Below are 16040 nucleotides of genomic sequence, written 5' to 3' on the forward strand. Positions count from 1 at the left end.
ATTCTAAGCAGATCCCACTAAAACACAGCATAAGAACCTAACATCAAGTAGAAGCAATTATAGTTCCTAAAGGACCTATGTACTCTGGTCCAGATTTTGACAGCTTTGATTATGATGTGGCATTTTACCACACATAACTAAATCCAAAATGATGCAGAAACCAAATTATGAGCCAAGATAGGGTCTGAGATTGTAGAAAGTGTCAGGGAAAAATTGATTTAGAAGGACAAATATTAAATTGTTGATCTATTATCAATTATGTAGAACATAACACCTAAGTATTTTGCAAACAACATAACATGAAAAATGAAGATAATCCTTTCCCTAAAATGCTTGTTTTAAGGAGGGTAGGGAGTGAATATAACTGGGTTGCTACCCTGGAGGTAAGCTGCCTACTGGAGAACTGCTGACATGGCTTTGTATCTTCCATTCCCTGTGCTAAAGGCACTCAGAGGTCTTGCCTACCAAATGACACAATGATGCATGCAGCATGCTGCCTTGTGGCTATCAAACCATACCTTACAGATCTTTCATTTAAATGCATTTCATGTAGCATTTAAGCGAATTCCATGGGGGAAAAAAGGGGGCTTTTGTTATAGTAAGTTAGCTATTACAATAATAATAAAAATATTAGCTGTATTGCAATCTAATAATAGCTAATGATAATTTTGTCACTTACTGAACTCAGACAACATGCTAAGTGCTGTTTATTTTTCCATCAAATCCTTACAAAGATCCTGGGTTAGATATTATCCCATTTTACCAATAAGGAAACAGACAATGAGTGTCTGAGCTAGACCTAGATCTTTAAACCTAAATCTGTCTGAGACCAGAGCCTGTGCTTCCAGTTACATATATATTCTGATGATTCCTAAAGTTTTATCTCCAGGTCAGACCTGTTTCTAGAGCCTCTAAATTCTGTTTGTAACTGTCCATAAGACAGACCATCTAAATTTCCCCAGGCATGTCAAAATTAGCCAGACCAAAACTGAATTTATCTTCTTACCAAACCTGTTCTTCCTCTTCCAGATTTTGGTAACAGTGTTGCTATCGATTCGGGCACCCAAGGTAGAAGCCTTGGAGTTATAGAGAGGAGCATCTGCAAAGATGCAAAGTAATGAAAATTACCTGTGTACAAGGTTTCTCTTCTCATGTATCCCCAACATCTAACCTGGAACCATTAGCTATTGGTTATACTTCAAAAAGGCCTAAGAAATACAGTTTCCTCTCTCCATATGCACCATCAGTCTTCTAGTCCCAAACCTCACCTCTGAACCATTGCCATAAACACCTCTGTTCTCTCCCTACCACTGATCTCCGCCTCACTCCAATATTCCACACTATCAACAGAATTATAGTCCAAACAAACCTGACGTTACGCTGCACTTCAAAATCCCTTTTGACTGCCAACTGCACAGACTAATAAGTCAAATCATCAAAAAGCATTAGTACAAAGATTGTATTTTGGAGTCAGAAAAAATCTGAGCATCCTATCTCCATCACTCACAAGTTTTATGACTCTAGTGAGACCCTCTCTTGAGAAATCAGTTAATGAAGAAAGCACTCAGCAGGACCTAAAATAGAGTACACACAAAAAAAATACTATTAAACCTGGTCCTGCCACAACCTCACACAATTTATGTTCCAAACACACTAGATTTCTTACCCTGTGCAGAAATTCAACAAAGCAAAAATAAACTGGGTGGGGAGGGAGTATGGGACACAGGAGAATTTTAGGGGAAGATAATAGAACTGTTGGTTACATAAGTATATCCATTTGTTAAAATTGGACCACTAACATTTTTCAAGGTAAGCAAATTTAGCTTTAAAAAATGTAAAAAGTAATAGAGTGGGAGTGGATATGGGTGGCTGTATAGATGATACAAGAATGGCAGAATGTTGATAACAGTCGAAGCTGTGTGATAAGTACAGGAAGATTTATTATACTATTCTGTTTATTTTGCATATGTTTAAATTTTTCTATAAGTTAAAAAATATGAAAATATGTTAAAACTTACTAACAAAGAAATGCAAATTAAAATCACAATGAGATACCACTATATACCCAGCAGAATGGCTAAAATTAAAGACAATTCCAAATGCTGATTTGGAATTCCCATTGAGAGGATGTGGAGCAATGTGAACACTCATAAGTTGCTGATGAGAGTGTACAAAACTGTTTTGACATTATCTACTAAATGTGAAGATGCCACTATCTTTTGAACCAGTAATTTTACTCCTAAGGTATATATCACACCAGAAATGTATGCACATAAACACCAAAAAACAGGTACAATAACCTTCACAGAAACTCTATTGATGACATCCAAAAACTAGTAACATTACAAACGTTCTTCAACTGAATGGATAAATTATGTTAAGTTTATACACTGGAATATGATCAATGAAAATGCAAGAGTATGGCTACACAAAACAATGGATGAAATCTTAAAAAAACCAATGTGGAATAAAAGAAGTTAAACACAAAATATGCAGATAATGTATAATTCTACACATAGACCATATGATTCCACAAAACTAATGAATGGCTTTATTCCTGTGAGGAAGAAGAAAGTGGCAGTAATTGATTGGAAAAGATCACAAGAAATGCTTCTGGGTAATTGGTGATGTTCTACTCCAATAGCTGTGTGATGGTGCCATGTTCATTTTATGGTAAATCATTGAGCTGTCATATGTGATTGTGCATAATTCTCTGTATGTTTTATACCTGTTAAAATGTTTAACTAAATAGTGTTTGGAAATGCATTTCTTTTTTTTAAATTACACTTTGATTTCTGGGATACATGTGCAGAACGTGCAGATTTGTTACATAGGTATACATGTGCCATGGTGGTTTGCTGCACCCATCAAGCTGTCATCTACATTGGGTATTTCTCCTAATGCTCTCATTCCCCTCGCCCTCCACTCCCTGACAGGCCCCAGTATGTGATGTTGACCTCCCTGTGCCCATGGGTTCTCATTGTTCAACTCCCACTTATCAGTGAGAACATGCAGTGTTTGGTTTTCTGTTCCTGTATTAGTTTGCTGAGAATGATGGTTTCCAGCTTCATTCATGTCCCTGCAAAGGACATGAACTCATCCTTTATTATGGCTGCATAGTATTCCATGGTGTATATGTGCCACATTTTCTTTATCCAGTCTAACATTGATAGGCATTTGGGTTAGTTCCAAGTCTTTGCTATTGTGAATAGTGCCACAATAAACATACGTGTGGATTTGTCTTTATAGTAGAATGATTTATAATCCTTTGGGTACATGGGATTGCTGGGTCAAATGGTATTTCTAGTTTTAAATCCTTGAGGAATCGCCACACTGTCTTCTACAATGGTTTTACTAATTTACACTCCCACCAACAGTGTAAAAGCATTCCTATTTCTCCACATCCTCCAGCATCTGTTGTTTCCTGACTTTTTCATGATCACCATTCTAAATGGCATGAGATGGTTTCTCATGGTGGTTTTGATTTGCACAGAAATGCATTTCTAAATAGTAAAGACATGAATTAGGCCGGGCATGGTGGCTCACACCTGTAATCCCAACGCTTTGGGAAACTGAGGCAGGTGGATCACTTGAGGTCAGGAGTTCACAACCAGCCTGGCCAACATGGTGAAACCCCATCTCTACTAAAAATACAAAAATTAGCCAGGCAGGTGGTGGTGTGTGCCTGTAATCCCAGCTACTCCAGAGGCTGAGGCAGGAGAATGGCTCCAACCCTGGAAGCAGAGGTTGCAGTGAGCCAAAATTGCGTCACTGCACTCCAGACCGGGTGGCAGAGCAAGCTCCATCTCAAAATAAATAAATGTAAAGACATGAATAAATCAGAATAGTGTCTTATACCACATGCAAAGTGGTATATCACTAGAAGGTAGACTACCTTCTATAACTCCAAAGCAACTATTAAAATAATAGAAGAATAGTTACCTTTGGAGGAAGAGAAGTGGTATTGAATGGAGGGGTACTGATTTTGGGGTTACTGGACATTTTGTAGATTTTGACCTCAATGATTGTTACATGCATATTTGCTTTATGATAATTCAGTAAGCTGATAGTTGTTTTATGCACTTTTATTATGTGTGTAATATTTCATAGTGAAAGTATTTTTAAGTAGCTGAACTCAGTTTTAATGCCTCTGAACTATAACTGGCATAAAATTAGACACGATTATTGAATTCTCCAAGGCTTTGTTCCTTTACACATGCTACTCCTCCTGCCTGGAGATAACTTTCCCCTCCACCTGGACAACTCTTATTCCACCCTTCAAGATCCACCTCAGATGTGACTCCTGTGAAACTAGCTCCCACAGACAACTAATTTCTCCATCCTCCTGCTCCTGTACTACATCATTCTGATTAAATATCTGACTCTCCCATTAGTCTCAATTTCCTCAATAAACATATTTCCCTTTGTTTTGCCACCATCTAGCACAGTACCTGGCACATAACAGGCAATCATTGAAAGTTATTGCATGGGCCTGAGTGAATGACTTTCCATTTCTATTGGGATAATGAAAAAATATTGACAGCATATTTAAAAGAGGTATCACATCCACAGGCATGCGATGTCTGTTTGATATTAATCTTCATCACTGGCTTAAGGAGTTATTTAGTGTCTCCACTGCATAGTTACTATTTTTCCTTTTGTTATTAACAAGTAATTTGTGAGGAGGAAACAATGGCTTTATCACAGAAACTCCTTTTAAATAATGATCTTGATAATCTTACTTAGGTTTTAGACATTATCAGGGTCAAAGCAAAACTAAAAGAGTAAACTGAATTGAATCGAATCTGTAATATAATTAGAAACTAATGATCAATTATGTAACTGGAAACTACCTTTTGGTATACTAGTATGTAGATAAAGTTAGAAAAAGCGTATCATTACCCTGTGATAATTATCAGTAAATCCATTCAAACAATATTTCTGAGTATCTGCTATATTCCAAACATCATTCAAAACTGATGAGTAAGACAAGGTCTCTTCCCTTTATTCAACAAAAATTTACTTAGTGCCTACGTGCTAGGTCCTAGGAATACATCCATAAATAAGACAGGAAGTTCCTATGCTCCTGGGGTTTCTAGTCTAATTACTGAAGTGCTCCCAGCCTAACAATGGAGGCATGTAAGGGGTGTATTTTTTCATGATAATCACATAAGCCAGGCACAAGAGATGATTGAAGCCATGGAATTTATAAGGTATCTTAGTAGACAACAGCAGCTTTTGGACACAGGGAAGGAGTGTTTGCAGCATCAGTTTTTAAACTCACTTGAATTAGGGAAGAGATAATAATAACTGATGATAATAAAGTGGGTTTGTTTCCAAGTAAATAGTGTCATGTTACCAAGACTTATTTCTTAAAGACACCTGACTAATGGATTATCTATTGTTACATATAAGCAGGGTAATTTATCCTAAATCATAAGTTGTAAATGCTATGTGATTCTATTTGAATAGGTAATTATTGGAGAGCGTTGTATTTGATATCATATCATCATAAGGCATTTTGAGTTTTTCATTGATTCTTTCAACTGCTCCTCCTTATGGCCAAGGAGACTTACTTGCAAGACTGAGAAAAAGGCTGCAGTTCAAGACTGTGGAATAAAATGAAGTCAGCTCTTTTATATGCATGAACCTGCTACTCTAACTTCAATCACATCCTGTTCTCAACCAGCAAATCTGAAATCTTCTCTGGAAAAATGAGATTATGTTTCATCTCTAATGACAAAGTGTCAGAAAAAAAAAACTCACTTTTGTCATATAGGAACTGAGTGAAAAGTTAAAAATTCATACCCATATCTCAAGTCTTAATTCTGGTTGAACACACAGACTACTGTGTACCAGACCATAACCTACAACAAAATTAAAATGTTAATTAGATGTCTGGTATATGCATATATGATCTCTCTAATATTTTCAATAATTTCTCAAGTAGTACCCTGATTTACAAACTGATCTTTTTTTATTTTTTTCAACTGACATTCATTTTTCTCAAACTCTTTATATTCTATTCAGATGAAAGTTGTACATATTGAATCTGAGAAATCTCTAGAGTCACAGCATACGAAGGTACTTTACAAAAAGTCAGGGAGCTTGGTGAGTGTTACTTCTACTTTCAAGTCATCAGCTACAGACAGTCAACAGACTAGAAAGCAATTTTCAGTGTTGTGATCTTCATATACAGAGTAAAGAAAAGGTAGATCGCTGAGCATTTTGAAAAAGAACAACAGGAAATTACCTCCTCCACTCAGGCAGACTTGCTTTTATCTAGTTAGGAGAAAGCCCCACAGAATCCATAGTGTCCACATTCTTGGCAAGACCTGTGATGCCAGGCAGTACTAAATTATCCCATAACACCTAGATGCTGGAGTTAATAGCACTGTTTCCAATGGCATAGAATGACATTTTCTTCTTGGTTCTTTGTGGCTGAATACCTAAATCTAGTGTCACTCTCATTTATAAAATAAATGCCTTTGAAAAAAAGTGGGTCAAAGTTCAATGTGTTTATAATGATCTCATTGCTAGAAGAGACCATGTACCCTAGCTGTCATTAACAGCAGTTTCATTTGTGGGAACAAAATAGCTTTACATTTCTCAGAAGATTTTTTTTAAGGAACAACTATTGCAGGATATTTAAAAATTCCCCCATCAATGTTAGTTCTCTTTTCTTAATCACTTATTAAATTGACAACTATAATTCAAGAAGGTGTGAAAAGATATCATTGAAACCCCTCATTTTTTAAAACTCTTGTCTTTCTAGTCTTAAGAAACTCATCTTGAACACACAACCCAGCCAAATGAATGAAGATAGAAAATAACGCTCAAGTCAGCTAGGTAAGTAGAATTAATGTCTTAAAGATTATTCACTAAAAGCCAGACTTCAAGACTACACAATATATCCATATAATGAAAGTGCACTTGTACCCCTTAAATTTATACAAATAAAAATAAATATTGTGAAAGTGCTATATTTTATTTGGATATGTTTGAAACATATCTAGGCTTGTATTTCATTTAACTGTTCCTTATGATTTCACTTAAAGAAAACAAAGACGTCTTGTCTTCAAATAATTAAAAGCGTCTACAGAAGATATTTTATAGTCCACTTGTTCATCCCTACATTATCTTTGTGTTTAAAAGAGACAGAAAAATTCAAAGAAAAAATACGAAGACAAGCTGGGCGTAGTGGCTCACACCTATAATCCCAACACTTTGCGGGGGCCAAGGCTGGAGGATAGCTTGAAGCCAGAAGTTTGAAACCAGCCTGGGCAACATAGGGAGACCCTCATTTCTACATAAAAAATTTAAAAATTAGCTAGGCATGCTGGCACTTTCCTGTAGTCCTAGCTACTCAGGAAGCTGAGGTGGGAGACTCACCTGAGCCCAGGTGTTCAAGATTATAGTAAGCTATAATCACACCACTGTACTCCATCCTGGGCAACAGAGTGAGACGGTCTCAAAAAATATATATGTACATATATGTGATATTTACATATTAATATATGTGTACCTATATATGTATATATATGTGTATATGTACATAAATAATGTGTACCTATATGTACATATATGATGTGTACATATATATAGACATACATATGAGATTAAGAGAAAGAAAATGCTAATTAACATTTGTTGAGTCACTATTCTGTCTGAGACACGAGGCCAGACACTTTATATCCATTATCTTACTTAGGGAAATATGAACCAAAACAAAGCAAAAGCATTAACCAGCTTTACTTTAACCTTCATATGTTCCCTGAGCATGGAGATAAAAGGAGTTACATAGTCTCTCCAGTAGTTTTTTATGTGACCTAGGAAAGAATCACTTTCTCCAATCTTTCTTTAGCTTTACTTACACAGGAGGTTGTTGCAGATTCATAGAAATTGTCACTAGGCACCCAGAAGAAAATGTCTGAGACACACATGGCTATCTACAAACCCAGTATTTTGGCAAGGATCATGGTTGCTGCAAATAAACCACACCTAACATACTGAGATCTGTCCGAACACCACACTTTAAAAGAGATATAAACAAATGGATACACATTCACACTGGGAGAGGACCTGGAGAGGGAGACTTGAAACCATGCCCTGCATGGAATGTTCGCATGATGTGGGGAGATTTTGCCTGGCCAGCAAAGTCTTCAACTCTATATGAGAGTGTTGTATGGAAAAGGAATGTGTTCTATATAGTCATCCTTGCTGGGGTGTGAAAAGCACAGGAATGCTAATTCCAGTGCCACAGAATAAAGAATTTTCTGACCAAGCTGTCCTATAATTGAATGGATTGCCTCAGGAGGTGTTAAGTTTCCCACCACTAGGAAATGTTCAAACTTTGGCCAGGACATTAGTAGAGGTATGGTGAAAGGGATTCAAACACTTGATGGGAACTTGGAGTAAAAAGGGTGGCTTTAAAGTTAATTCCGACCCTGACAGTTTGCAAAAATGAAAGGGATAAGACTGGTAATTGAACCAAACCTTCATGCCTCTGAACTCATATATGTAGAAATATAACAAATCTGAGTAAACTTTTCTCACATGAACCATGCAATAAGAAGTCAGACTTACTGTTTTGATCTTCCTAATTCAAAGTTAGAATATACTTTGTACTAAGGTTTCTTTCATTAACTGAGACACAAGCCAGCAACTTGACCTATTAACACCAACACTGAGATCAAGCATTGTTAGTTTATCCTCTATAAATATCAAGTACAATTCAATTGATTGAGCACCTACTATATGCCAATCATCGTACTAAAGTTTGGGGGATATAATGGTGAACAACAACAAAAAAACGTGATCTCCATCTTCACGGCATTTATAGTCTAGTATAATTGCTGTCTCCTACAGATGATATGAAGTCTACTGTTTTTAGCATAGGTTTTCATTAATTTACTTTCCAATTAAAAATAATCAGTTTTTCAAAATAATTTTTAAAAGACAAAAGCATTTTCCTTCTATTAAACACTCAGCAGAAAATTCATGATTATCAACCCAGACGTGTCCAATTTACATAATTTGAGAAACTCTGCTTCTACCAAAAATACCTTACTGCTTATACTCATGGAGTTAGTACAAATATGCATAATATGTAAGAATCTGTTTTGCTATGACTCATTTATATAGACTATATCATTTGCCTAAAATATGATTTCATTAAGAGAATACAATTACTTGTATAATCAAAAGTCACTGATGAAAGTTAATCAGCTGGCTTTTTGCAGTCTTCATATAGGTAATACATGACTAGGTCAGGATTTGAAACATTTGAGGTTATTTTATCTAGTTTTTACATATACTGATAGTTTAATTTGCTACAAAACTAAATTTGCAGTTGAGCAAGAAATCTGGAAGTAGGATTAGGTTAGGAGCTAGGAAAAAAAACTTTCAAGGTTAAATTAGATAATCTAGTTGACTAACATTATCAATAATAATATACTGAAGAGTCCATAGGGATAGTCCATGAAGCCTTAAGTTTCTGCCATATACACAGTTACATTCTAAGGAGACGAATTCCTGTATTCTTGCCAGGGCTTATCCAGAATCATTTGCAGGTAAAATGGTTCCTTCTACCTAACAGTAGTTGATTAGACCAGTTATCATTTAATCGGTCACAGGCAATCATACAGTCTAACACATGCTAGGTACTCAATGAAAAAAAATATATGTATATATATATACTCTAGAGACAGGGACTTGCTCTGCCACCCAGAGGCTAGAGTGCAGTGGCACAATCATGGCAGCCTTGACTTCCTATATTCAAGCAATCCTCCCACCTCAGCCTCCTGAGTACCTGGGACTACAGGCATGCTCCACCACACCCACTAATTTCTTTTTTCTTTTGTAGGGACGGGTCTCATTATGTTGCCCAGACTGATCAAGCAGCCCTCCCGCCTTGGCCTCCCAAAGTGCTGGGATTACAGGTGTGAGCCACTGTGCCCAGCCTCAATGAACATTTTTGAATGAAGGCACAAATGGACAGAAGTGGAAGTAAACTCAGAAAGGGCATAACAGGGACTAAGGAGAAAAATAACTCACTCATTGACTCATTTAATAAATATTGACTGATTTCTATACATAGATTAGGCACTATGTGTCAGATACTGTTCTAGGGTATGTATGGGTAAACAAAACCAGACATGATTACACTGGCCCTCAAGGAGTTTACAGTCTAATTGAAGAAAGAGATATTAATCCAAAATCACCAAATATAATATGCATACTATGATCAGTGGTGTGGTAAGAGATATGGTGCTAGAAGAAGGTATAACAGAGAGATTTGACCCTGCCAGGGAGGTAAGGGAAGCCTTGCTTAAGGAAATAAGGAATTGCCCAATTAAAGTGTAGTAGAAAGAATGTTTTAGGCAGAGGGTCTGGCAAGTTCAAAAGTCTTCATGAAAGAATGTGAGCTAGTGTGACTGCTGCACGGTGGGCATGGTAAGGGATGAGATCAAGAAGACCCTTATAGGCCATGTACAGGGGTGATTTATCTTAACAGCAAAGTAAAAACATCAGAGTATGTAGCAAATATATAGATTTGCTCACTAAACTCAAATGTGCACACAAAATGTGGAGTTGTTATGTGTGTGTGCACTTTTTGATTGAGATATCATTGCCATATAATAAAAGTTGCCCTTTTAAAATGAACAATTCAGTGGGGTTTAGTACTCTTATAGAGCTGTGCAACCATCCCCACTATCTGATTTCAGAACCTTTTAATTACCCCAAAAGGAAATCCTGTACTCATTAGCAGTTGCTTTCTATTGCGCTCTTCCTCCAGTCTCTAGCGAACATTAATCTGATTTCTAGCTCTATGAGTTCACCTATTCTGGACATTTCATATAAATGGAATCATAGAATATGTGGCCTTTTCTGTCTGGCTTCTTTCACTTAGCCTAATGCCTTCAAGGTTCACCCATGTTGTAGCATGCATCAATACTTCATTTCTTTTGAATGCCAAATAATTCTGTATGGTACTAACATATCACATTTTTTAATCTCTTCATCCATTGATAAACATTTGGGTTGTTTCCACTTTTTGGCTATTACGAATAATGTTGGCATGAACATTGTGTGTCAGTTTTTACGTGGATGTATATATTAATTTCTCTTGGGTGTATACCTAGGAGTGGAATTTCTGGGTCATGTGGATCTTTTGCTAGTGTTCACTATTAACATCTATGTTAGATGAATTTCTGGCCTGTTTTTCACTCTGCTTAGAGCCCATTACTGCCCCATGGTCCAGGCTCAGCCTCTCCTGGGATCATGCTGGCACCTGTGTGTTTGCCACATACTCTATCCAGCTCCTGGCTCAGACCATCCATAGCAGCCCTGCCAGCTCTAAACTCAGCATCCAGGCCACACAGGAACTGAGAGAGAATCAGGAATGCAAACTAAACCTCTCTCTTACTGAACACACCACATAACCCTTTTAACTATGGTATGCACTCCCCCAAGTGGGTGCAGGACTGCCCTGCACTACGGTTTCCTCCCAGGATCCCGAACAGTGAGTGGAAGGATAATTCATCCAATTGTGATGCTTTCCTCAATTTATTTATCTAATATATTTTTCCACAATTGGTGAGGTTAGGAGAACGCCAGCATGTCTCTTCTCCATTTAGAGTTTTAAGGCCTCAGAACAAAGATGAGAATTTGTTCAACAATCTTCCCACCCTCATTTCTGTCTCCTCCCTTCTAGTCCACCAAAATTGGTAGAATTTTTTTTATGTCTTACACAATTCAATGATTCTCACTAGGGAGTGCTTTGGAACTCTGTGGAGGTATTATTAGTGGGCACAATGATTGGGAAGTGTGACTGACACTTAGTTGAACAGGTTCAGGGATACCAGATGTCTCACAGTGTTTAGGACCATCCCTTGCAACATTGTGCCTTATGCTTTTTTAGCAACAGTTTTATCAACATACATTTCACATACCAGGAAATTCATCTATTTAAAGTATTATTCAATCGTTTTTAGTGTATTCACAGAGTTACACAACCATCACCAGAATCTTAGAACATTTGTCACCCCCAAATGAATCCTATACCTATTAGGAATCACTCCCTATTTCCCCTGAACTCTCTATCCCTAGGCAACCAAAAATCTACTTTCTGCCTTTATGATCTATGTTGCATATTGCATATAAATGGAATCACACAATATGTGACCTTTCATGTCTTACTTCTTTTACTTAGCATGTTTTCAAGGTTCATCCATGTTGTGTTTCATTCATTTTTATGGCTGGATGATATACATAAAAATATTGATAAAATACATCAATATTGTATTGATATACCACATTTTATTTATCCATTCATCCATTGGTAAATTTGGGTTGTTTTCACTTTTGGCTACTGTGAACAATGCTGCTATGAACATTCAGGTACAAGTGTTTGAGTGGACATATGTTTTCACTTTTCTTGGGTATATTCCTAGGTGCATAATCCTGGGTCATATGGTAACTCTATGCTTAACCTTTTGAGGAAAAGCCAGACTGTTTTTCAAAGTAGCTGCACCATTTTACAATCTTGCCAGCAGCATATGAGGGTTCCAATTTCTCCACATCTTTGTCAATACTTGTTGTTGTCTGTCTTTTCTATTATAGCCATCCTACTTGGTGTGAAGTAGTATCTCGTTGTGATTTTTTTTTCATTGTGATTTGATTTCCATTTCCCTGGTGGCTAATTATGTTGAGCATCTTTTCATGTGTTTATTGGCCATTTGTATACTTTCTCTAAAGAAATATCATGGCTGACTTTTGAATATCTCACTAGACTTTCATAGAGGTGAAAACATTGCTTATCATTTTCTGAGCCTAGAATCTAACTCCAGTTTACATGGAATCATGAAGTATTTTTGCATGGTTTTAATATGCAGTGAATTCAAGGAATGCAACCACCATCTAAATTGTGTGCCAATTATACCTTGTTTTATTTGGAAGCTTAGCAAGATTTGTTCGTTATTTCAGAATACCTCATCACCAGTGGCAGTGCCCTCATGGTATTTGAATTGCTGGTGCAACATGCTTTTCTTTATCAGTCTGCATTTGTTGCTGTGAGATGCAAATATGTATCACATGGAATTTGAGACTACTTTTAACAGACTTAGAAACCCAGAACTATAATTGAATGTTAACAATAAGGGTTGTTTAAAAATATTTTATATGATTTCCAACTTAGATATTTTAATGTTGTATAAAATGTTACCTATGTTGTGAAAGTTACTTAATTACTAAAATTAAGTAATTTTTAATGGTCTGTTGGTTTTCAATCTTTCTTTGACTCTGTTCCCAGAAGCCTGTCAAGCAACCCTTTTGGAAGCCTCTTCTGATGTTATTTTCTTTTTCAATCTGCCTTCTTCCTCTTTGCCTATCTAAGGATACAGTATCCAAGGTCTTTTTAAATACCAAAAATGGAATGCAGTAGGATTTTAAGACAGGAGATATGTTTTCTGTGTGTGTGATACAATCTGTCCAATGTTATAATAAAGAGACTCATTTTACATTGTACTAACAAACAAGACCAAACTCATTTGTACAAATATCATACTTCCTCATTTTCTCCTTTTCAACTGTCTGTAATTTGTCTTGGCTGTTATCCACAATTCAATTATGGTTATTTCCCCTCTTTCTCTTATCACATACAAATAAGTCTGATCTTTTATTACATATCCTAATTCTAGTTTACATTTTCATTTCCATTGTACTTCTGCTCTTTCATTTTCTTGTATTTCTTATACAGAAGAGTTTCTTACTTCTCTTAAATTCAAACTTTTTCATTATAAGAGAGAAGCATCTAACTGCTTCATTATATCTTCTAGTCTAGACATGCCCAGGCATTTACACATTGAAAGACTTATTATTTTATAACAAATTGCTTTCCCTCTATGTCTCTTTTGTATTAGGCTTAGGTTATTATGTTGACTTTTGAAAATTATATGTAGAGATAATTTCTGTTACCTATGACTTTCATTTCGGAATTAGAAAGGAGGTATTACAAAACATTAGTTATGAGAATGGGACTCTGGGTTAAAAATCACTGGTAACACTGTATCTTTATCCAAGCCAGTGCTGCAAGCTTCATGGGCTGGCTGTCGCACAAGAAAAGGACATTTTCTCTGCACTATGGCAGGCGCGATGATCTCAGGTGAGTAGGCTTGGTTCTTGATATGCTAAAGGAATTTAGGTAATAAACTGTAGCCCAAGCCTAGTTTCATGATTAAAGAAGTCAAGTAACTATTCTCTCATTCCCACTGCAGTGAGCCTCAAGGCTAAGCTTCAGAGGGGGAAGACAATAAAACTCATGATTTAAGGGACAGATTCAAATGTATTATTTTAATGATTGCTAGCTATAAATGTTTTAAGCAGGGTAGGAAGCAACGATAATCTCCAGCTGCTGTGAAGGAATGATGTTAAGAATCTAGCTCCTTTATATCCTAACTTTATATACTGATTATCTTCAAGTAACATAGTTGCTCAGCTGTGGTCTGGGGCTCTGCACATCTCATTAATAAAGGGAGAGACTCGAACTGGAGGAGTCTAGTTGCTGCTGCATGACTGGAAAATACGGAGGCTTTATGCATCTCGCCTTCTCTCCCTGAATCTTCCCATTGTGTTTGTTTTAATATATGATTCAATAAAGTTGAATTAAATCCAATATCAAGACATCTCCTATAATTATTACCTGGTTTTATAGCAAGAAGAGTCACATTGGTCCCTGTAAATGGTTTAATGAAGATTGTATTATTGATCCAGCCACCAACATGGCTATGACTTTCCAGACTAGAGAGAAATAGGGTCATCAACTGCCTTGAATCATTTTGGGGAGAAAGTGTGTATAAACTGTAGATATGGAATAACTAAGTCCAAATGACCAGCAAGAAAAATTTCTGAGAAGGATCATAGAATCTTTTCATGGGAAATATTCAATATATTTATGTCTATTGGAAATAGAGAGGACAGGAGTACTGGATTTCTTTGTCCATTTCAGACAGAGGGTTCTGTGATTCTTTAAGAACTGTAACTAAAATAGAAAGATTTAGGGTTCTTTGAGTCATCTACTGGCGGATTATATTATTGAAATTGCTGGTTTATTCTGTATACCTTAGTGACACATGGTTCCTGTTTCTTTTCTCTTGTTTGAATCAGTCACTTCCTAATAAAATGGAGAATCTTTATGAAACATGACTTCTTATCTTACAGATTCAGCAGTACTTCTGCCTACTATATTACTTTTCTGGGGCTGCAATACAACACACCAAACAGATTGAGCAGCTTAAACAACAGAAATGTATTGTCTCATAGTTTTGGACACTAGGAGTACAAAACCAAGGCCTCAGCATGGCCATACTCCCTCTGAAGGCACTAAGGAAGGATCTGTTCCAGACCTCTCTCCTAGCTTCTGGTAGTTCCTTTGCTGTGGGAGCAGAACTCCAATCTTCCCATGGTATTTCCCCTGTGTGTATGTATCTCTGTGTCCAAATTTCCCAGTTTTTTAAGGACACCAGTCATATTAAATTTGGGACACACCCTACTCCAGTATAACCTCATCTTAAGCAATTACTCTGCGATGACCCTATCTCCAGATAATGTTACATTCTCAGATACTGTGGGTTCACAACGCAACATATAAATTTCTTGGGGGCGGAAACATGATCCAACTCAAAACACCTTTTTGCTAAAAACAGTAATGCCTTGTCTGTGAAAGTATGGCTATACAAAAGGAAGTAAAATAGTGGTTTTGAATAGTGGTATAGCAACCACAACTTCTAGTTTCAATTTCTAGTCCTCGTGCTTATTTTTCTTCTTGATACTGAAGTAGAAAAACACCAGAAGTCTGGCACAATTATGTGTCTATAAGTTACTCTGAGTGGCTTGTTTTTGTGTGAGGGGTAACATAATACCAATAGAGCTACAACTACTTGTCATAGAAGAATATGCAAAATTACCAGCCAAACTTCAAAGATTCTTTTAGATTTGTGCCTATAAACACTGCTGATACACACCTAACCTTCCAGCCGCCA

This window comes from Pan troglodytes, chromosome 6 (genome assembly GCF_028858775.2).
Source record: "Pan troglodytes isolate AG18354 chromosome 6, NHGRI_mPanTro3-v2.0_pri, whole genome shotgun sequence".
Lineage (NCBI taxonomy): Eukaryota > Metazoa > Chordata > Mammalia > Primates > Hominidae > Pan > Pan troglodytes.